The sequence below is a fragment of the Physella acuta genome, unplaced genomic scaffold, assembly GCF_028476545.2.
Source record: "Physella acuta isolate Inbredline_101_S28 unplaced genomic scaffold, ASM2847654v3 ptg000132l, whole genome shotgun sequence".
Classification (NCBI taxonomy): Eukaryota; Metazoa; Mollusca; class Gastropoda; family Physidae; genus Physella; species Physella acuta.
The window spans coordinates 162,018-184,222 of record NW_026731651.1 but is presented as its reverse complement, the minus strand read 5'-3'; the positions used below and the strand labels follow the sequence as shown (position 1 = coordinate 184,222).

Below are 22,205 nucleotides of genomic sequence, written 5' to 3'. Positions count from 1 at the left end.
TGGGCTTACACCAACCCTTAGTGGTAAAATAAAATAGGCTTATACCAGTCTTAAGTGGTGACCAAGGGAGGCTTTAAACAGTCTTACGTGCTGAGTAAAGTTAATTTACGCTAGTATTAACCTGATACCAAATATAAGCTACATATAATTTAAGCTAACATCACCCTCAATCTTGGATACATTCCGTACTTTATAAAATTCCCTACCAGTATTAAATACATATTGAATGTTATAATAGTGGCTATTTGTATGAATACAGTTTACAAATATTTCAATTCTATGTTATCTGATAATTTCTGATACTTTTTATTCAGGAAAAAAAAACTAACGAGAATTAGCTGCATTAAAACTCTAATTGAATCTAATAGAAGTGCAGAAAGATTCGCTCCACAAAGACAGTACGAGAGTGAAAAAAAAGAAAAAGTATGTGAAAGAGAAAGAAAGAGAAGGAAAGCGCCCACCAGGGAGAAAGAGAAGAGGGTAATAGAGAAATAGGGGAGTAATCGCAGAAGAATAGCCCGACGCTTGGCCAATGAAATCCAATACCACCACGGTTAACAGATTTTACCCGAGTGCACTTCTCAGAAACCCGTCTCCCATAGCTCTCACCCCCCACCCCACTCACCTCCCACTCCAGGTCTGGGGGTCATCTTCAAGCCCGTCTCTCCCCATCACCTGGACCTCTCGTCTGCCTTTCACGCGCTGGCTGACCAGCCGGGCATGTTTGACCACACCCCACGCAACAAAGGGTCGGCACGGCGTCCCGGCCATTAACACCATTATCGCCCCCGGGGTGGGGCGGCTCACCAAACCATGTGGGCCCCGGTCGTTGTTTTATACACATTAACCCTTTCTTTCCTGCTCAGGTTTTTTTTTAAAATAAATATTTTGTAAACAACGCCAAGTATTAATGGATGTTTTAATAAACAACTATTTAACTTTTTAAACAACGTTTACAGTATAAAGAGATGAAAACCCTTATGTAACCAGCGCATTTAAACAAATACTGTTTTATACAGAGAAATATAACATGAAATACAAATATTATGTAGAGAAATAGAAATAACGCAATATACATAGATTATGTGGGTTAAGCAGAGGCGTAGCGACCCATCCCGGCGCCCGGGGACAAAATTCAATTTGCAATTTGCACCCCCCCCCCCCTCAAACTTTCGATTTGCACCCCCCCCCCAATATATTTTCTATATTTATAATACAAAGATGCACCTAAAATGATATTTTAATTTGTTTTTCCAACCTATTTTGGCGCCCACTAAGGTCGGCGCTCGGGGACATATGTAGCCCCCTCCCGCCCCCCCCCCCCCCCTTCGCTACGCCTCTGGGGTTAAGTCCAGGGAAATATTTTTCCAAGAGTTCGTCTTAGAGCTCGACGTATTTACTCGAAAAAAAAAACCAAGTATAATATCGGTTGAAAATTGTTTTTGGTCTTGGGATTCCAGTCTACAGCTCAACTCCGTGTCAACTCAGCTCTCACTTGTACTTGGCATATGTTGGTAGATGTAAAGGCGGCTGCGCAATATTCTACATTTAAAATCCCCTCAGCCGTAGAAAATTATCTGCTACACTCTTCTGCCAAATCCAAAATGTTATCGTATTAGCCTACCTAAGACCCCCCCCCCTACACAATGAGTAGAACATGGGTCGGGTAACATTATGTGCGCTGTGTAGTATTAGTAAATTTATGCATTTCGAATTAGCCACCAAAAAAAAATAATAATAAAAAAAAATAATACTAAAAAAAAAGTCAGAAACTAAAACTCAAGTAAAGCTACAATGAAATCGGATATCTAATCTCATTACTGTTCCCGTCAGTAGTCAATAACTAATCAATTATCGACACCAGCCTGATTACAGTAGTTCCCAAAAAAACGCTTAAAAATACCTTTCAACCTTTTGCTACTCAATTAAAAATAATTATTAAAAAATTATTAGTACTTTCGGTCCTTTATTTTTCTTAAGAACGGGGATTCCCATTTCACTATTTTAAATTTAGTCTATCACGCATAAATCACCTTTGACAACGAAGGTGTATTCTCTATTATTAAACTGATCCACTTTATAAAAACGAAGGGCTTATTCCGCGTTCAAGGAACGTTCTTTATTAAATAAGCGAAATTGGAAATTAGACCCTTTGATACTACCACCATCATCTGACATTAATAACACATCCGGTCAAAATGGCGTCTTAACATTGCGGCATCTGGTATTGTGCCCTTATCACAATATTTATCCCCCCTTGTGCGGTGGGTCTATTGTGTGGGGGGACGGGATGTGGGATTGTGGGAGGTGGGATGCGGGGAGTCCTTCGTGAAGAGCGTGTCTGTCTGTCTGTCAAGTGACATGACACGGACTGACAGACAGCTAGGCTGACATTTAGTATGACCATTATAAAGTTATTGTTAGGGATCAAAAAGTAAATTCGACTTTGGACATTTTTCTCTGGCCAAATCTGACTTGACGGCTGGACACCACGCTTAACTCCCCTTGACAACTTCCTTTGTCAATCTTCTATTGACATCTAACACAGTTCAACTTTAATATTAAAAAAAAAAATTGACACGTGAAAATGAATCAGCTTTGACTTAGACCAAGAGTCAAAGCTTCCTTTATATAAAGCCGTTTAAGCTATACATAGGTAACTTGACCCCAATAAAGGAGATAGTGATCTAAATTCTTTATAGAGAGATGAATTCATGAATGGGTACTTTTTTCCATTAACAGGTCTGTAGTTTTTCGCGTCCATCATTTTTCTAAATCATAACAATTCTATAGGTTATTAAATTTAGCTTAATTGTAATTATTATTTTTAAAAAAAATCTACTATGGTTCTTATAGATTAGCTTTACACATGTTTGCATCATTCATCTACCTGATTATAGAAAGAACAGTTAAAGCTATGAGTTGATCGAAAAGTATGGTACTGTAGCGGTGGTAACAGTGTTAGGGAATATTCCAATATCTGGTTGTAGTTACACGACAAACGCCTGTAATTAATACCAGCAGGTCACATATTTTGTAAGTAATGTCCAATAGGTGTATTTATGATTAAATTGTAAAATAAATAAACTTATTAACTCTTGTTTTTACTTTGTGTAGGCAAGTATTTTACCACCCTTTTCCCCACTTGAATACATCACATTTTCCTTACTATAGCACATTTTAGTTACTTTATACAACAACAGCAGAAGCAGATGGAATGTTCTGGACCCAACTTGGAGGAATTGCCCAAAAACCGAGTACGATTGAGAGGTATAGTTGTGTCCATATGGTCAACAAGGGGTCCGCAGGAATGATGATGATGATATTCAATGATAATGATGATGTTGATGATGATACAACAATATTTTTGTACGTAATAAACGAAACAAATGTTAGATACTTTATATTACAATTTTTTCATTGTACGTAATGAACAAAGTTCGCTAGTTACATTTTGTTGTAAACCGACATAAAAAAAAATAATTAAAAAAAAAAAACAAAAAAAAAAAAACAAACACCAAGGTAATCAAATTCACTTTTGTCAATATTCTTTTAAGGAACTAGGTTGTCCCTACTGTCTAGTAGTATGAGCGGACTTTGAAAGACAGCCATAGTCCAGTTCATTTAGTTACTTTAAGAAGGTAGCAACAGACCAGTTCAAGTAGCTACTTTAAGAAGGTATCCTCAGCCCAGTTCAACTAGTTACTTTAAGAAGGTAGCAACAATCCAGTTCAACTAGTTACTTTAAGAAGGTGCCCTCCGTCCAGGTGTTTAGCCGAATCCCCAAAATTTCAGAAACCCGGGTTTCATTAAAGTCGAAAATTAGCCATAGATTCCCACTATGTAAAGGTCCATCTTAATCTCCCCCCGCCCCTCCCCCCTCCACTATCCTCATCTCATTGTATCGTTGCCTTCAGCCTCAACGCATCCTCCCACAACACTAGCACCAAGACATTGTGTCATCTTTATAGAACCATCCTTTCACACACTCTAAGAACTTCCTCTCCACGCATTTCGACACGGGGACTTAACCCTTCGCCCACCCCTAAAAAAAAATCGGGACCACTACAGGTGGGTGAATTCAACAGCAACTATGTCAAGAGATCATTAAAGTGAGGTTTCAGAACGAGGCTTTACTTTTCAACCCCCCCCCCCCGCTAGAGGTCACCGCAGTGTTAGTTTAAAAAGATGATCTTGAGCGCCTTTTGAAGTCGCCGATGCTAAAGCGCTTTCATTCGGTGAAGATAATCTCGAAGCCGCGTGAAGAAAAGTCTCGAGACTTTTCAACTCTCGCGAGAAGACAATGTTGACACTTCCGTTTATATTGGGGACAATGTCTGTTTACAAGCGATACTGTGCATCGTATTGTCGGTGGAAAAAAATACTAATCAGAAATCTGGTCGGACAAGGTGTGGTGGGGGAGGGGGAGTAGCCGGAAGGAATAATTTAATGAGAACTGGCCAAACATTTTCTGCCGTGAATTTATAACAGAATTATAAATTAGTACTTAAACGGGTCCAGTGTAGAAATAATTTCTTGTTTGGTTCAGTTCGGAACTCGTCGAATGAGCTTTGATAAAAAGACGATTTTTAACGGTGCTCTAATCCTTGTGGCCTAGCGGTAGAGCGTTTGACTGCTAAGCCGAAAGACTCGAGTTCGTTAAGGACAGTAAAAACTATTGGGCATAAAGCTGACCACACTATCCCTTCAGATGCCGAGTTAAAAGAAACAGGTGAACTCTACTTCACTTCCCACATAGACCGTCAGGTTCGAAAAGGGAACTACTCTAACCCCGACCCTAACGCTAAGCCTATATAATTCATATTCACCAACAATCAGTCTTCTTTTTCGTCAATTTGAACTTTCGATAAGTCGCCTCCGTGTTTTCTGTCGTTTGCTAAATATTTTTCAATTTCTTTCTAGATCTTTCCAATAAATTTCATGTCTTTTTTTCAAACTTATAACATCAAGTGTTTTTCTTAATCCTTGTAGATTCCATGGAATGCCTTGTCTTGTAAATTCTCAATTAGTTTTTGTAACTAATTTAATAAAAATATTCAGGTTTGGTTTGAAAAGTTCTAGCTGGCAAGTAAGAAAACGAGAGGTTGGTGACCTGCTTACAAGCCCTATTGTCTAACACAAAACGTCGTTTGCCCAACTGCCGCGTCGCGTAGCTCTACATAAACATATTCAACAATACAAATTATCTCCAAAAAAAAAAACAACATACTACTGTTGAAACCCTACCCCCACACGCTCACACACACACACGCACGCACGCTCTCTCTCACACACATACATACACAAATACACACACATACACACACACAACAGTAAAGAAAACGGCCATTAATTTTTCTGCCTAGCAAAATAAAAAAAATGCACGTGGCAACCCAAAGAAATGCAAAAACACGTTCCGCCAACGAACTCACTTTTTGTTATATTTTTCGCTACCATGGCAACGAGTATAACCCAAACAGCACTTCAAACCTCACCAAACCATCGCTACTGCAGAAAGAAAGAAAGAAAATAACATTTAAAAAACATTTGTTATAATAGTTTGATGATAGTTCACCCCCCACTCCACGACTTGATAAACAAACACTCAAAAGTGGAGCTAAAGTGAGTCGAGAGGGGGCGTGCAATTCCCCACCCCCTTTCTATACTCACGCCCCTGAAAAAAAAAAGAAAAAACTACTTTTAAAGTACCCCATATGACCGGACGCGCACGCACTATCCCCCCCCCCCATCCCTACTATAATGGAGCAATGTGTGAGTTTACATGTCTGAAGCGAGAGAGTGAGGGTGTAATTGTTTAGAGTTCTCGATTGGCAGTATAATTCTTTCATGGCTGCCGGACTAATGTCTCTCCCAGCATGTTGGCATGTCCTCATCAGGGGTGGGGGGAAACTCGAGGGCCGGGGCCATGAGCACGGAGACCTTTTGTTCCGGAGGGGGTGGGGGAGTGAGGGGCGTTTCAATGGTTCCGTGGCCCTAGGGGTGTCTAAGTAAATACCCGTAAAGTCTGGAACACCGCTGGTGCCCCGGGAGGGTCATTGGGAGTCTCCAATCACACAGATGGCCGGGACCACAAAAGGGAGGGGGGGAGGTCACTAGATTGGGGGTGGAGGCGGAGGAGGAAAATACTAACACAGATGTAAGAGAAGAAATGGATGGGTGAGGGAGTGGGTTTTAGGGGGTGGGGTGGGGGGTTGAAAAAGAACAAGCAATTTGTTCCTCTGAGGCTAATTTCAGGATGAGTGAATGAATACAAGATTCACTCCAAGTGCATCGGATTTGAGGAAACGCATATCGATGAGGAGAGAGGGAGGGGGTGGGGAGAGGGGTAACAACGACACAAAAAACCCGGAAGACAAAAAAAAAATCTCGTGCGGTCTGTCACGTGAGGTCACGACAAACCGGATACAGTATCGAAGGTCAAGGCGGTTTGGCCGTCATGTCGGTTTCGATTTGACGGCGTTTTAATGAAATTGACATGGGCTTGCTTCTCGCGATGCTCTCCCTTCTACGTTCTGGGGATGATTTTTTTTACTTCCCCTTTACTCCTTGAATGCTGGTATTGTTGGAACCGTGTTGCGAGCGCAGTGAATCCAATAAACAGAAGAAATTAATTCCAGAAATTTCCTCTGACCCGTTAGATCGGTAGGGCGTGTGGAGAGAGAGAGACAGAGAGGGGGGGATAAAAACATGTCAGCTTTTGTGCAAGGTCTTGGAGAACTAATTACTTTAAATAATTGCGTGATGAGGACAAGGTTTTCTTGCAGAAGAGATGTCGTCACACGGAGTGGGAGTGATGTAGGGGGTGGGGGGTGGGGGGTGGGGGGTGGGGGTCACACGCATGAGGGGGTTGGGGAGTTTGTTGTTGCGTGGGTGCTGATGAAATGGGATCCGTTGACGTCATTCCCACGGCGAGGTGCCATTGTATTTTCTTGACACGAAATTTTAGCCTCGTAATTTACAAAAAATACTTGTGTGAGAAGTTGGGAATTTCGTTTGATTGTCAGAGTGTTAAGTCTTTGTCGTTGACGTCTGGTAGAGTTGTGTTTGATGACAAGAAGGGGTGATCACACTAAGCGACACTTTTGTAGGCAACGTTTATGGGAAGGGGGAGGGGGGGGGGGCAGAAAAAGGGATGGGAGAAATGCTCCCTCTAAGCTGCGAGGTTGCGCGGTCGTACAGTTGTTTTGAACCTGCCGCGCAGTCATTTTGTAAAATACTTATTATATCCTTGTATAAGACTTTTAGAATACCGTGAACAAAAATACAAGATGTAAACTAGCTTTTTCTCCATAGAGGGATCTTGGTATGGGAGTAGTAGAGATTTGGCTACAGTAAAAATAATATTCGTGTTTTAATCGAAAAAGCTTTTGTATGAAGTGGAAATTTCGTAATACTGTGTATTACGTTTTCATCGTTCGTCGTCTGCTACGGTTGTGTTTGGAAGGGGGGGGGGGAAGAAGGGATAAGTGAGAGGGTAGAACGGGAACAAAAGATAACTCTAATATATTTAAGAATGAAGTAATAAATTAATTTGAAAACAATATAATGGTTTATCTTTAATATTTAGTTTGGAAAGTGGACTTTTTAATGACTTTTTAAACATTTTCTTTCTTTCTCATCCTCTCTTTCTCTCTCTTTCTCACACACTCTCTATCTCTCACAAACATACACAAACTCTCCCTTTCTCGCTCTCTGTCACAATGTATATTTACACAACAGCACAAAACAACACGAAAGCTCATCAGCAATATAATCAACCCATCACCCCCCTCCCCTGGGGGACCATGACCACAGTCCGTCATTCGCTGACCGTTAACGAGATCCCCCCCCCCCCCCCCTGACCGCCGTTCCGTCAACGTTCTGAAGTTTCACTAGCAATAGGCTGCAATATTTTCCTAAGGAAACTAATTTATCAAAACCGTCATTGGCCGTGATCGGGCTTTCCCCAATCCATCGGGTTTTCCCTATGTTTACTTTCGGTTTTTGCGGTTTGCACAGACTAGATGGGACGTAACTGCGGGGTGAAGTTTGACGTCAGTCACCAACAGCCCCCCGTACTAGAAGAGTGACAGATTGGGTTGGCACTTTGAGGGCACCGTTAAACCTGCAATTTAATCAAAGATTCATGAAGTTAATTGAACTGTTTGGTAATGTATTGCTTCTAAAAGCACAGAAGCCCATAAAAAAGGAAATATTCTCAAGTTAAAAAATATTTCTGAAATCCAATTAAAATATTTTTTTTAAAAATAGGCCTATTTGACTCACCAAAAATACTTAACTTTTAGCTATTCTTTTTCGTTCTTAATTGTAATATTGGACTGGATTTCCTCTAAAACTATTAGATCTACGAGTCAACTTCTTAATGTGCCATATAACTCAGATTTCAGCCTACTTTTCCTTTTGGATTTGCTACCATCCAAGAAGGATGTTGTTTGATTTGGTATTTTTTCCCCTCTTCTACTGCCTTATCTGCCGGGGGATTCGAACCCGGGACTTTTCGGTTTACCAACCCGGCAGCAACGTCGACCTACTTTGAGTGAAAACGGCTGTTTAGAATTCAAATATCCCCATACTGTATTTAGACCATGGTTTTAAAAAAAATATCACGTAGTTAAAAATGGCCCTTAATGTCATTGTGAAAGGTGTGTATGTGTATGTGTATGCTGGTGGAGGTAGGAAGGCTATACATATGAAAATATATTACGAATCTACAAATATTTTCTTTAAAGGTCAACAAATATTCCTTCAACTTCCCAACGCAATACAAAAAAAAAATAATAATGTTTGTTTGCTAAGATATAGCCAACTGCAACACGTACGTACTCCTACCTAACGAAGCTGCAACTTTCAGTATTGCAAATTTTAAATAAAATGTTATAACTATCTTCATTTAATTATAAGGCATATAACTCAGAAATCCTTTAAAAAAGGATAAGTCCCATTTTGAACCCAACGGTTAATGGGGCAGGTGAAGTAGAGTTTCCTTGCTGTAGATTCGAGCTCGAGACTTTCGTGTAAGCAGATAACGCTCTAACATTTGACCATGCAGTTCCTTTTATCCTTAAACAATAATGTAATAAATGCTAGAGGGGGTTTTATTTTTTACTGAGTCGATTATTTCTCTTTGAAACCTATGCCAAACGCTGCAAACTAGAACCGTGTGAAAACCGCCTAACACGCCCTTATTGACTTTTGCCCACGGTTGTGACTGCCGGCGTTTCATGTCATTAGTCCATTCTGGCACTCTGACCACGTGATACCCGTGTCCACACAGCACGGCACGTTCCCCTTTCACGTCTGTGGTCAAGCGCCGAAACCCGACCCCTGGCCAGTTGTCCCGCATGGCGCACTGAATGTCCGCATGACGCATTGAATGTCCGGCACTTTATTTTCAATCTTCCGTTTCATTGTTCAAAGTCACAACAACAATTTTTATTTCTTCCGTATTGTGGTTTTGCATTGCTAAATGAATTTTCAAATATGATTTACTCTTTTACTCTAGTATGGTACGGCTAACCAACTAGTTCAACAAGCACCCTTTCTCAATATATATATATATATATATATATATATATATATATATATATATATATATATATATATATATATATATATATATATATATATATATATAATGAAATAAAATATAAAATAAAAAGTACTAGATTTACTAGTTTCATATTTTAACGGCCAAAAGCAATTAAAAATGTATTATCTGGTCAGATTTATTTTTCGAAAGATGCGTAAGCAAATACATTGAAACAATTTTTGTCTTAGGAAACTTAATTTCTCTTATGTGTCTTGTTGGCATTGGTTTTAATTTTATAACTGAAAACGGCACAAAAAACTGTTTAGATAGGAAACTTTAGGGTTAGAGAAATAACGAATTTAGAGTCTGTGAGATATACTACACTTAGATTTACTCAAAAGCTAGCAAGAATCCAGTGTAAGTTTGTAACTTGCCTCAGTGAACTCTACTTTAGCCAGCTGTAAGTAGCTTATGCTTTAGATAATAAAGTATTCTTTTAAACCAGACACTTTGTAGTGCAGTTGAAGTAGAGTTAATCTTTTTCTCTAGCCTCTGCATATGACGGAGGTAGTACAACCAGCATTGTTGCTAGTCGCCTTTCCTTCCAATTTACAACATCAAGTGATTTCCCCTATAACTAGCCAGAAGTTCAAGTGGTTTCCCCTATAGCTAACCAGAACTTCATGTGATTTCCTCTATAGCTAGCCAGAACTTCATGTGATTTCCCCTATAGCTAACCAGAACTTCATGTGATTTCCTCTATAGCTAGCCAGAACTTCATGTGATTTCCCCTATAGCTAACCAGAACTTCATGTGATTTCCCCTATAGCTAGCCAGAACTTCATGTGATTTCCTCTATAGCTAGCCTAAAGTTCAAGTGATTTCCTCTATAGCTAGCCTAAAGTTCATGTGATTTCCCGTATAGCTAGCTATAACTTTATGTGATTTCCTCTATAGCTAGCCTAAAGTTCAAGTGATTTCCCCTACAGCTAGCATGTGATTTCCCTTATAACTTGCCTGAAGTTTAAGTGATTTCCTCTATAGCTAGCCTAAAGTTCATGTGATTTCCCCTATAGCTAGCCTGGAGTTCAAGTATTGCTAGCTTTAAGAAATTCCCCTGTTCTAATTTAGACATGAACCACTTTGATGACCACAGCCATCCCGACATTTTCCCCAACAGTTCCCACGCAATCAAAGCCCGCATCATCGCCCGCATAATTTTTTTTTATGCAAGGGAGGTCACCCTGTCAGTCAGGTCCAGTAAAATTTGCCATTTCTTTAATACTGTCATTTAAAACACGATGGGGGAAGGGAGGGTAGTGTCAAAATTCACAAATTATGAATTACTGAAAAGTAGAAAATAAAACAACTAAATAGCGGCGTATGATTATAATTATCATCAAAAGCTGAAAGCTAGAAGGCGCGGGTGGAGAAGGGTGGATGGGTGGTTGGGTTGTATGATGTACATCTGGAACACTCGTAGGATAAAAAAAATTCTTTACATTTTTAATTTGTCTTACCATAACACATGTAAAATCTTACATAAAAGTCACTTAACTCAACAAAAAAAAAAAAAAAAAAAAAAAAAAAAAAAAAAAAAAAAAAAAAAAAAAACAACTGAGGGTGGATGGGTGGTTTGGTTGTAGGATGTAGACTGGAACACTCAAAGAATAAAAAAAAATAATTCTTTACATTTTTGTTTGTTTTACATAACACATGTAAATTCTTGTAGATAAAGTCACTTAACTCAACAAAAAAAAATAATAATCGAAGGCGACTAAAATCACTCCCGGCTAGTTTCCATTCACCCCCCCCCCCTCTCCCCTCTCCCACCCCCACTCCCCCGACCCTCTGCAGCAGCCTGGGGTCAATATCTGGTCGTAACTCACCCGCGCAAACGGTTGTAATTGACGCCTCGACTGACCAGCGCTGGCCCCTGCTGACCAGACCAAATGCCTTGTCCGGCACCGCGGTCAAAGTCATTATGGAAATGGCGGCCCGTCCAAAGGCAATAGTGAGCGGACATGCCAACTTCATTGCCCGCTGAAAGTTATGACGCTGGTCTAAAAAATGGGGGCTCCGTGCCTGAGGCCTGCCGCAGTGATTGTCGGGTAAAATGATTGCTACAGGATTGGTCACTCAGTCTCTGCGTTTAATCACATCCATAAAACTGCACTTTGTAGGTTACAAGCTTGAGACACTGGAGTAACGTCGCTCCATTCGTCATCTTCTAATTGAAGGAGTGTTAGCTTTTGTCGGATAACAAGACAGGGTTGGGTTTAGGGTTAGGTTTATTGTTGGGAACAGGTTCCGGGTTAGGGCTAGGGTCAGGGTTGGTTTTTATAGAAATGCCAAGTAAAATAAATGGGCTGTGTTACTTTTAAGTAGATTGGGCAGGCAAACCTCATCCCATACTACATAGTTAAAGTTAAACAATTTAACCTATGATTAGGCTATGAAAAGATTTCAAGTGTAATGAATGTCCCAACTTTTTAATTAAGTCAGTGTCACGAGTAATGTTCCCTCTTACCTCATTTTTGTAAAAAACATATATCCATGTATACAACTTTTTAAACACCGCTCACTGAACTACACACATTGCGACCTTTCTCCCCTTAGATGGAACTTAGTTCCCGATATCTTCAAATTCCCCACCCCTAATGCTATGTGTAAGCGTTCATTTATTTATATCTTTCCTATTGATCAATATTAGCAATCCCTACAACTTTTTTTCGCGATGTTGTTTTGTTGATTGGTAAGTCCAAGTGCATATTGCGACAGGTACCCTAAACTACTAACAAGTAAAGTAGGCTACACTGAGGAAACTTGAAATGAAATGAAAAGTGATCGTAAACACAAGTGATATTCTGTACTCCAGTAGTTCCCAACCTTATTCGAGTGGCGACCCCCTGTTATAAAAATTAAGTGAGCCGCGACCCTCATAGAATTAAAAAGCCGAAATTAGTATGTAAATTAATAAGCACTAAAATAAGATTTTCTAGTAGACTTTCAATATGAACTACTCTTGATAACTGTTTTAATACCATGAGTAAAATTGCATACTATTCACAAAACATTCGCGGTTATTTTTTTTTTAAAGTATTTTTTTTGTTAACGCCAACCTATGTCTTTATCATTATCTTAATTTTGTTTTTAATCGAAAAATAGTGTTCAGAATAAAAGTATATTCTCGAAAAGTCAATCAATTTTACCTTTGGATATAAATGGTTAATACTACACTAAAATTGTGTCTGAAGTTTTTCATCTTACGCGGAATCATTCTACAAATCAAAGAATTCATCTTGTAATTCATCGGGAATGCTGGCAACATCAAGAGAAGAAGAGAATGGATAATGCGTCAATGCAGATTCTTTTTTTTTTCAGCTCTGAGAAATAGCGATGCAGTTCGTTTTCAATAGATTCAAGATGCTCAGAAATTTCTTCTTTCAAAATTTTAATTATCTCACAATTAGATTCATCTACCACACTGCATAATGTTTCTCAAATTTACAATCCTTCCAAGATTTATTTTCTTCGCCGATTTTGCAGTTTTGATAAAAATGCCCCGAGATTATCATGGAAAGTGATAATATTCGTTCATTTTCCCTGAAGCTTCAGGTTATGCTTATGTTGATGTTCGAACACATCTGCTAGGTATGATACTCTCTCCAACCACTCTATGTCGTTTTAAGTATACTAAAAGTTCTTGTTTCCTTTGCGTTTCCAAGAACAATTTGATTTCAGATTTCAATTCAAAAACACGATTCACAACAATTCGTTTGACGGCCAGCGCACTGTAGTGTAGAAGAGCAGAACCTCGTGATCTTTATTCAGGTCTTTGCTCAGTTCTTTGAAGGCTCCAGATTTTATATGATTTACGACTTATACTAGCAATGGAGTCTTGATGGCGATTGATGAGGGTAGTGGTTACGGAGCTAAATCTTTTCTGCTTTCTGAAAGCCCGATTTTGACCTAAACATAGATGGTGCCCCAGCCGTTTTAACCTATTTTAATCATCCAATTAAAAAAACGTATTTATTTTCTCCATGCTATCTTCACAAAAGAGCAACTCTTCTTTGCTATCATCTAAATAAATATAGACAAAGACTAGCAACTGCGAATACGAACTCGCGTCTGTTGATTTATAAACTTGAAAAGCAAACAATGGTGAAAGCTTAGTTTCAATAAAAATGTGTTTTTTAACATCTACGGACATGTAAGAATTAACTTTACCATCTTCAACATGCAGCGTTTGATGAGATTTTCTCCTATTGTGTTTTTTTTTTTTTGCTTGGCATTTTCTGCCGCGACTTCATGTGATGCTTGCACTAATGGTGTGTTTTCTTGGTGAAAACTTCCTGTGCATTCAAGTCTCTGACGTTTGCAACTAGCTTCATACCGACGAAAGAACTTTTTTGGTGTGTTTCGAATGACTCGTGTCAAATGACGTTTTAGTTTTGAAGATTTCATAAACTCGTGACTGAGAACAACTTTGTACAGTACGCTTTGCTTCTTCTCTATTCCCTTTCCAGTGATGTTAGTGTCACAGCCTTTTTGTATGACTGGGTTCATGGCACAAACTAAAGGCAAATACAAACCACATTATTGGTGATTTTACAGTCTTTTATTGATATCAGATAATATAGCAGCTACACTACTATAACCACGACTTCAGTTTCGTCATCTTCTCGCGCTCTCTCTACCTCTCTCTGCTTCCTTTCCTTAGCGCATGCGCACACCCATCCTATATTTTATATTCATATCGCCTTTTTAAGATACACACTTGAAACATACATTCATCTACATTTAACTGTTACAGTTAGTAAAGCCGAATTTTAAAAATTCTTCTAAATATTCATGTTTTGTTTCAAATTACTAACGTTTAGTATACCAGTTGGCGACCCCCCAGAAAGCCCTTCGCGACCCCCAGGGGGGTCGCGACCCCCAGGTTGGGAACCCGTGCTGTACTCGTTAGAAAGTTAAAGGGTAAAACAATCTTTTATAACAAAACATTACTTTACAGTGATACCGTCTGCCTAAGCTATTTAATAAATAATTTTAAAAAAATATTTTATGCAACAAAGCAATAACTTAACATGAATACAAAATGCCGAGATTATTTTATTAAATAATCTAACAATCTTTTATGTAGCAAAACAATAACTTTACAAAGAAACTACATGTCAAGATAATTAATGAATAGCGATTCATACCAAAACAATCAACCCCCCCTCCCCTAACCTCACCCCCCACCCTCAAGGAAATTCATCTGCCAGTCGATTACTTAGCACCACAGAATGTTTGCACAATTTGTCCGGTACGTCAATTTTCCCCCCACCACCGGCTGATTGATAATTACACGGACGACACGGGCGCAATTTGCTAAATGAACATCCTTTGTGCAGCTCCGTGTTTGATGTCTGACCCGATGTGTGTGTGCGTGTGGTTGTGTGGTGTGTGTGTGTGGGTGCGTGTGCGTGGTTGAGTGTGTGGTTGTGTATGTATGGTGGTGTGTGAGTGCTTGTGTGTGGTGGTGTGTATGTGGTTGTGCGTGTGGTTGTGCGTGCGTGCGTGTGTGTGTGCGTGTGCGTGGTTGAGTGTGTAGTTGTGTATGTGTCGTGGTGTGTGTGGTGCGTGTGCTTGTGTGTGTCGTGTGTGTGTGTGTGTGTGGTTGTGTGGGTGCGTGGTTGAGTGTGTGGTGGTGTGTGTGTGTGTTGTGTGTGTGTGTGGTTGTGTATGTGTGTGTATGTGTGTGTGTGGTTGTGTGTGGTGTGTGTGTGGTTGTGTTTGTATTTTTGTGGTGTGTGTGTGGTTGTGTATGTGGTGTGTGCGTGTGTGTGCGTGTGGTTGTGTGTGTGGTTAGGTGTGTGTGTGGTTGTGTGGTGTGGTGTGTGTGCGTGTGATTGTGGTTTGTCTGTGTGTGTGGTGTGGTGTGTGTGTGTGTTGTGTGCTTGTATGTGTGTGTGGTGTGTGTGGTGTGTGAGACACTGGCCAGGAACAATGTGTTCATTGAAGGTCAAAGCTTTATGTCGTTAGGTCATTATAAATATCGAGGGATTGCGATTAATCTGATAATATATGGGGTGTAGTTTTTCCTCTTGAAAATCGTGATTACATTTTAAGACCAGACGGTCCATAGAGTCTATTATGTAGAGAGTATCAGTTTATCTTATATAGATATATTATGGGAAGATATCACAGTCAGCAATATGCCCAGCTGACTTCGCGCCGACTCGAGTCAGGTACCTATTAGAGCTGGTAGTACTCAGTGACGTCCTTGGAATTTTACCTATTATATTTTGCCGACTCAAATGTTTGGATGTTAAACATAAAACCCATCCAACAATTAAGTTGTGCTTTATTAAGACAAGAAGCAAAGGTAAAAACTAATATTTTTATTTTAGTTTACTTTAGTTTATACTCAAAAGTCATAAATTATAACTTTGAAAAATAAATTTAAAAAAAAAAACAGAATAAATACTCATTGTTGATTTCTCTTCGAAAAAGTTATCTATATGTACTTTTTTTTCTTTACTCATCTTTAATTAAAAGAAATATTTGAAAACTATCACAAGAAGAAACTAAGTAATGGATTATGTGTTGTTATTTTAATCAAATAACTGATGAGTTATTTAAAATGTAATTGTAAATATTACATAAATTAAAATTTTTGGTGTTTTTTGTTTGTTCGAGCGAGCTAACTCTTCCAATAAACCAATTCATCATCATATTTTACATTATATTTATGCGTTTCTGTCTGATTATTTCCAGATTCGGCACGCTATACAAACCCCCTCCCCCCTCTCACAAATTCTATAGAACCGACCACGGGACAGGTGTAATGGCTGTCAACGAAGGCCTTTGACCGAAACCCCGTCCTACCTGCGGTCGAGGGCGGCTAGAGCAGCACAATAACGGCCCTTTCATCAATTCAAACTCCATGTCAACTTCATATAGTGTTTTACGACCGGGGCCTCCTATTGAAAAAAAACCCCAGACCTGTGTACGCCCCTGTTATCAAAGGATCCGCTCCTGGTCTTAGAGCCGTGTTGTTTATAGTGCTCACTTGGGTGCTCTTTTAACGGAATTGTATGGACTCGTTCATATCTTCACGCCAACACGTCAAACGTTTATGGTGCTTTACGATCCCGGTGACGTCCTGACTCTACCCTGACTCTCTTTACATATTGAAATCCCCTCAGTTTTGACCACTGTCCGTGTGTACTGTACAAGTAGTACGATGCAATTGCTCATCCGTAAACTAAGTATATATATATATATATATATATATATATATATATATATATATATATATATATATATATATATATATATATATATATATATATATACACTTAGATATTAAATAAAGACGTCTACACTTTTTAAATAGAAATATAATGTATACTACAGCCAGTGTTTCTTTCAGGCATCTCTTCGACAGTGCCCCTCTTCCCCTGAAGTACGTCTAACCGCCCCCCCCCCCCCGAACGAAATATAATTTATATAGAAAATATATGTTTACCTGTGTTCGCCACCCCCCCCCCCCTCGGAAAATTATGTCCGTCCCCACTCACCCGAAAGATTCAAGTTCGCAACTCCCCCCCCCCCCCACCTCCGCCAGGAGAAAAAATCTGAAAGAAGCACTGACTACAGTTAAAAAATTGCATGAAAGCGGGTTAAAAACGTATGAAAAGTCCACCTCACTGAAACTGTATTCAGGTTATTGTGATAATATACGCAAACAGACAGACACACATACAGACAAAAATAACAAAACTACGTTCATAATTTCAAACAAAATTCCCTCCGCCTACTCCTTATATGATGGAAACTAAAAACTTAAACTTTTTGGGTCTATTACAGTTACTATAGAGATTCCTTCTTGGAAAAAATGTAACAAAAGAATAAAATTTAAAATATTTTGCTAATGAATATTTTAAAATATTGACTTATATTTCCCTTATTTACATCTGAATACTTTTTTTCTAGCTTTCGCGGGAGAAAAAAAAACTTTAATCTGACGTATTTGCAAAAGGACAAAATCCCATTTTCAGTGGTAGTCACAGCTCTATCTTAAATCACAGTCCCGCAGAAAGCTAACGTGACTACAGTCGTCGCCTAGTCCAGCTTAGTCCAGAATAAATTGTCTCCCCGCACCAAAGATTGAAAATCATTGGTATTTATGTCCCCTGGAAATGACCTTTCCATTCTTTCCCCGAGGAAAGTCGAGCTGCCGAACGTCATTAGAACGAGAAACCGACCAGTGGTCTTCTTTCAACGCGCTACGCAGGATTTACGATAGCGCTTCGGTAGTTCGTCTTCGGGTAATCCCGATCTATTTTTGAAGGCTGCGGACAGCGTTCAACAGCGCGGCGTTTGAATAATGCTGAACGGTGCGAGTTAATTGTGAATGAGAGAATGGATGTTTACAACCAGCTCGTTGGTTTATGGGTGGAGTATTTTGGACAGGTCAAGATTCTATTTTCGCGATCGTTTTTCTACCGAAAAATTACATTAGCATTTACAAATAACTACAGTGCTGATTAAAATATTTGTGTAGAGATATTTAACAAACGTAAATTATATTTTTTTACAAATCTGTTATTTATTGTAAGATATTTTTTTGACCAATTAATTACATCCACATAGCGTGGTCGAATAGTAGAGCATATGACTGCTAACCTGAAAGTATCGTGTTCGCATCTCGGGTTAAGTCTGTAGGACGTCCTAGAGTCCACCCAGCTCTGATGATGCGAGCTTGACTTTAGGAAAACTAAGGCGGTTGGGGATAGTGTGTGTGGACGTGTGTGTCTGTGTGTGAATATCTTGACCATCTGTACCTCGTTGCTGTATCAATTGTTCTATTTATAAAATGATTAATTCAAGTGAGACAAATACAAAGATTTTACTAATAGAGTTATCACACCTTAACCACCCATCCCTTTCCGGTCCCCCATTATATTTAAACACCCTACAATGATAAACTCATTAATTACCTTAAATGGCCGGACCTCGCTGTGCTCTCAACAGTACAGAATATTATGGTTTATGGATTATGGTTTATGGGCCAAACACCATGTAAAATTTATGTTGTTGTGTCCTTAAGATCTGTCCCTCCCCCCCCCCTTCCAGGCTTAAAACGACGTGAAGTGCTCGCTGTATTCGGTGGTCACCATCTGTTCACCCAGCCAAATGCTCCAATGTCGTAAATCGGTCACGGGTTTGTTAAAAATAAAAAAGGGGCCAGTTTCGTTTCCGGTAATGTTTAGCGGACAATGGACGATGGTTTACGACATTCCTCTTTGATTCTCTACCGTGTCAAGAAACTCGAGGCTGGCGCCGAGTGGTGAAAGCATCGCCGTGTTCTTAAAGACAAAAGTTTTTCCATAGTGTGGACAGGAAATTCGCCTTTTTTTTTAAAGGGGAGGGAGGATTTTTTGGTTTATTGCCTGGATTTTTAATCCCCTCCGTTTGAGAATTAAAAGAGTGAGGACGGGAGGGGAGACAAATATTTTCACATCGCGATGAATGAGATGCATATTTATGGGGGCGGACGCGCATAAAGCTGCGGACTTTCTGAGAAATGTACGTCATCAATGCATGAGAAACAAAATGGCGGGTGGATAGAATTTATGGAATAATCTAATGGAGATGGCTTACGTAAGCGATGTTTTTTTAGAAGCAGTAACTCATAAGTGAAGTGTATTGATTGTTTTGATAATTTTTATATCCTAAATAAAGTCAGCATGATACCCTTCGAGTAGATACATTTCATGCAATAGCTGTATTATTAAAGATTTCTCAATTTCTCTTTAAACCTAGCGATCCATTGGCTAGATGAAGTAGAGTTCATATGTACTTGACTCTGGCATGTGAAAAGATGGTGTGGTCATGACTTTGCTCAGCCGCCTTTATTTTCACCAACGTAGGCCAGGTACCTATCAGAGCTGGGTTGACTCAGGAACTTCCTACGAACACAGGTTTAAACTCAAGATCTTCGGAGCATAGACCCCCGGGCAGATGATGCTAATGAGCTGTGCACAGCAACCCACCTAGGAGAGAAGGCTCCAAAATAGACGAAACAACAGCTGCCTTGCAGTTTATTCTAGGGTAGACTAAGACTATGAAAGCAAATCCAGATAGAAATGCAGGCTGTAATAGGAGTCAACTGAACATACGTGAAACGTCGCATAACATTTTGACACGTCATGCTTCATTATGTTGGGAGAAATATCTTTCAATATTGAGATCAAGAACGAGGAAGAAGAAGATTGTTGAAGCATTTTTTATTTTGTTTTATGTTGTTTCTACAATTAATAAAATACCTTTATAGTTTTGGCTGAATCTGTTTTTTTTTAAATGTCTGTATATTAATTTTGTATATTAAAAATACGTCGTCGACACTTGTCTACAATGGTTTCAGCAAACAAACTTGACCGTGAAGCATTGTTTGACGCTTTGAATAAAATGTGCTTTAAATTCTATACATTATCCGCGTTGAAGTTTAAAATGACAAGGCCTAACGAGGTTTCTATTCGACATGACCCTCGTAGCTTTCTTACACGTTCTTTCATTGCAGAAGTAGGCGATAAGATATTACATAAAGGAGAGGATGTAACGCAAATAAAAACAGACCGTAGATCACTTGGCTTTACCATTATAGAAATTGATCATCAAAACCTAACCCTTACAAAATCCAACAGTCGTTTTAGAAAGCACTTTCTGATATGCCACACCTCCTCAAGTCATAACCACTCACCCCTGCATGTTAAAAGTTAACTCATTAAATGTTATTATTTAAATTGATGTTTACTAAACACTTTGGAAATAAAAAAAACATCATGAGAAAATATGGAGCCATTTGGAAACTGCAGAAGTTACCGACACTAATTATCTAACACTGATGTTACACATTTTTTTATTCTAATTCTCATAACATTTCTAATACCAACTATCAAATTTAATGACTACCGTCTTCTAGAATAGTCTCCCCTACCCACTCGACAAATTGTCCATAAAAACCCCGACATCTAGAAAACGACACGAGACACTTCTCCTCGACCAGACCCAACCGCCCCCAGCAAACTAACCCAGGAAACAAACCCCAGGTCATCGTGTCCCAACTGTGTCATCCTAACCTTTAAACGATTAATTATTTATTTTCCCAGAAAACAATGCCGCGCTGATTCATTAAACGCTATCTGCGACAAAGCAAATAACATTCGCGATTCGCTAAATATTTAATTCCCACGGTAATAGAATTTCTCTTTACGGTTCTTAAATAACCGGATCTTCTCGAATTAGATTGATGAAATATTCCCCTGGGCGAAACAATGGTTGAATGAAAATGTAATTTAAAACGATCGATCTCTAAAGAGATGAGAGAGTTTTGTTGTTACAAATTAGGCTTCAGGTTAAACGGTTTGGTAATGACATTGATCTCTCCACTCTCTCTTTATATTTAGAAGAACTCTACTTTACCTGCTTTTATTAAAAAATTAGGGTAACTTCCTTTTTTCAATTAAGCAATTAAGGGGGTAGGCTCCAGAAAAAACGAACTTCTTAATTAAAACGTTTTATTGATTTATTTGTGTATATCTAAGTTAGGGTAAAAGGAAAATATTTTTGAAAATATGCTTGCCATGGCAACGGCGGCCATCTTGAATAAAATAAGCTTCTGTTGAGTTCTAAAGGCTCAAAAACTAACATACATTGACCATATAATCATCGATCCTAACACTAATAGAGTCAGCTGGCTAGATTTTGTAACAGAAAAGACTAGAAGTTAGTTTGTTTAATTTTTAAATTTTGGTAATGGGGAAATACCATTAAAATTAATGCTAAATTTAATGGTTTTAAATACCATAAAAAAACTTTGAAAATTTGAAATTCGATGTTTGTGTTTATGTTGTGTGTAGGGCAGGTGGGGAGGGGTTGCGTGTGTGTGTGTGGGGGGGGGGGGGAGTGGGAGAGGGAATGTGTGTGAGTGAGTATGCGCGTGTGTATGTATGTGAGCATATGACAGTGAGTGTCTTCGTTTGTGAGTGCGTGTATGTGTGTGTCGGGTACGGGAAATGGGTCCCAAGAACATAACCCATCCATGACAAGACAACCCAGTTCGAACACGACCTTAATCCCCCCCCCCCTCTTTCACCTGACCCAACCTCACCTCTCTTACATCCCAACCCTCTTACAGTATTGACCCAGGGGTTTGATGGGAACGGTAGGCGTGTCCGTCAAGGCCAATCGTATTTACATTATGCGCGTTTGCGCGTGCTCCATTTCTGTTGAAGCGATTTGAAAATACGGGAAAACAAACAATTCATCTGTCGCTTGCAACATTTGTATCGAAAAAATGAAGACACTTTTAAAAACAACAACTTGGGAATAGCAGGTCTGAGTTTTATCAAATATCAATTGTGTGAGTCTTTTGATGACTGGATTCCTCTAAGGAGCGATTTGGGATCAAAAGTTTGTTTACAGACGTTTTCGTTACCCTGGGAGGATTGTTTGTTGGGAGAGGGGATGAAAGAAGATGGGTGGGATGGGGGGAGAAGAGGGGGATGGTAGGATTAGAGTGTGGTAGGATGGGGGGAGAAGAGGGGGATGGTAGGATTAAAGTGTGGTAGGATGGGATGATGGTAGGATTGGA

At 39.2% G+C, this 22,205-nt stretch overlaps 1 pseudogene; it reads left to right on the top strand.

Annotated features, from left to right (window-relative positions):
- Positions 1–11,574: 11,574 nt before the first annotated feature.
- The window catches only part of LOC131935124 (thiosulfate sulfurtransferase-like), a 29,075-nt pseudogene continuing 18,444 nt past the window's right edge, over positions 11,575–22,205 (top strand).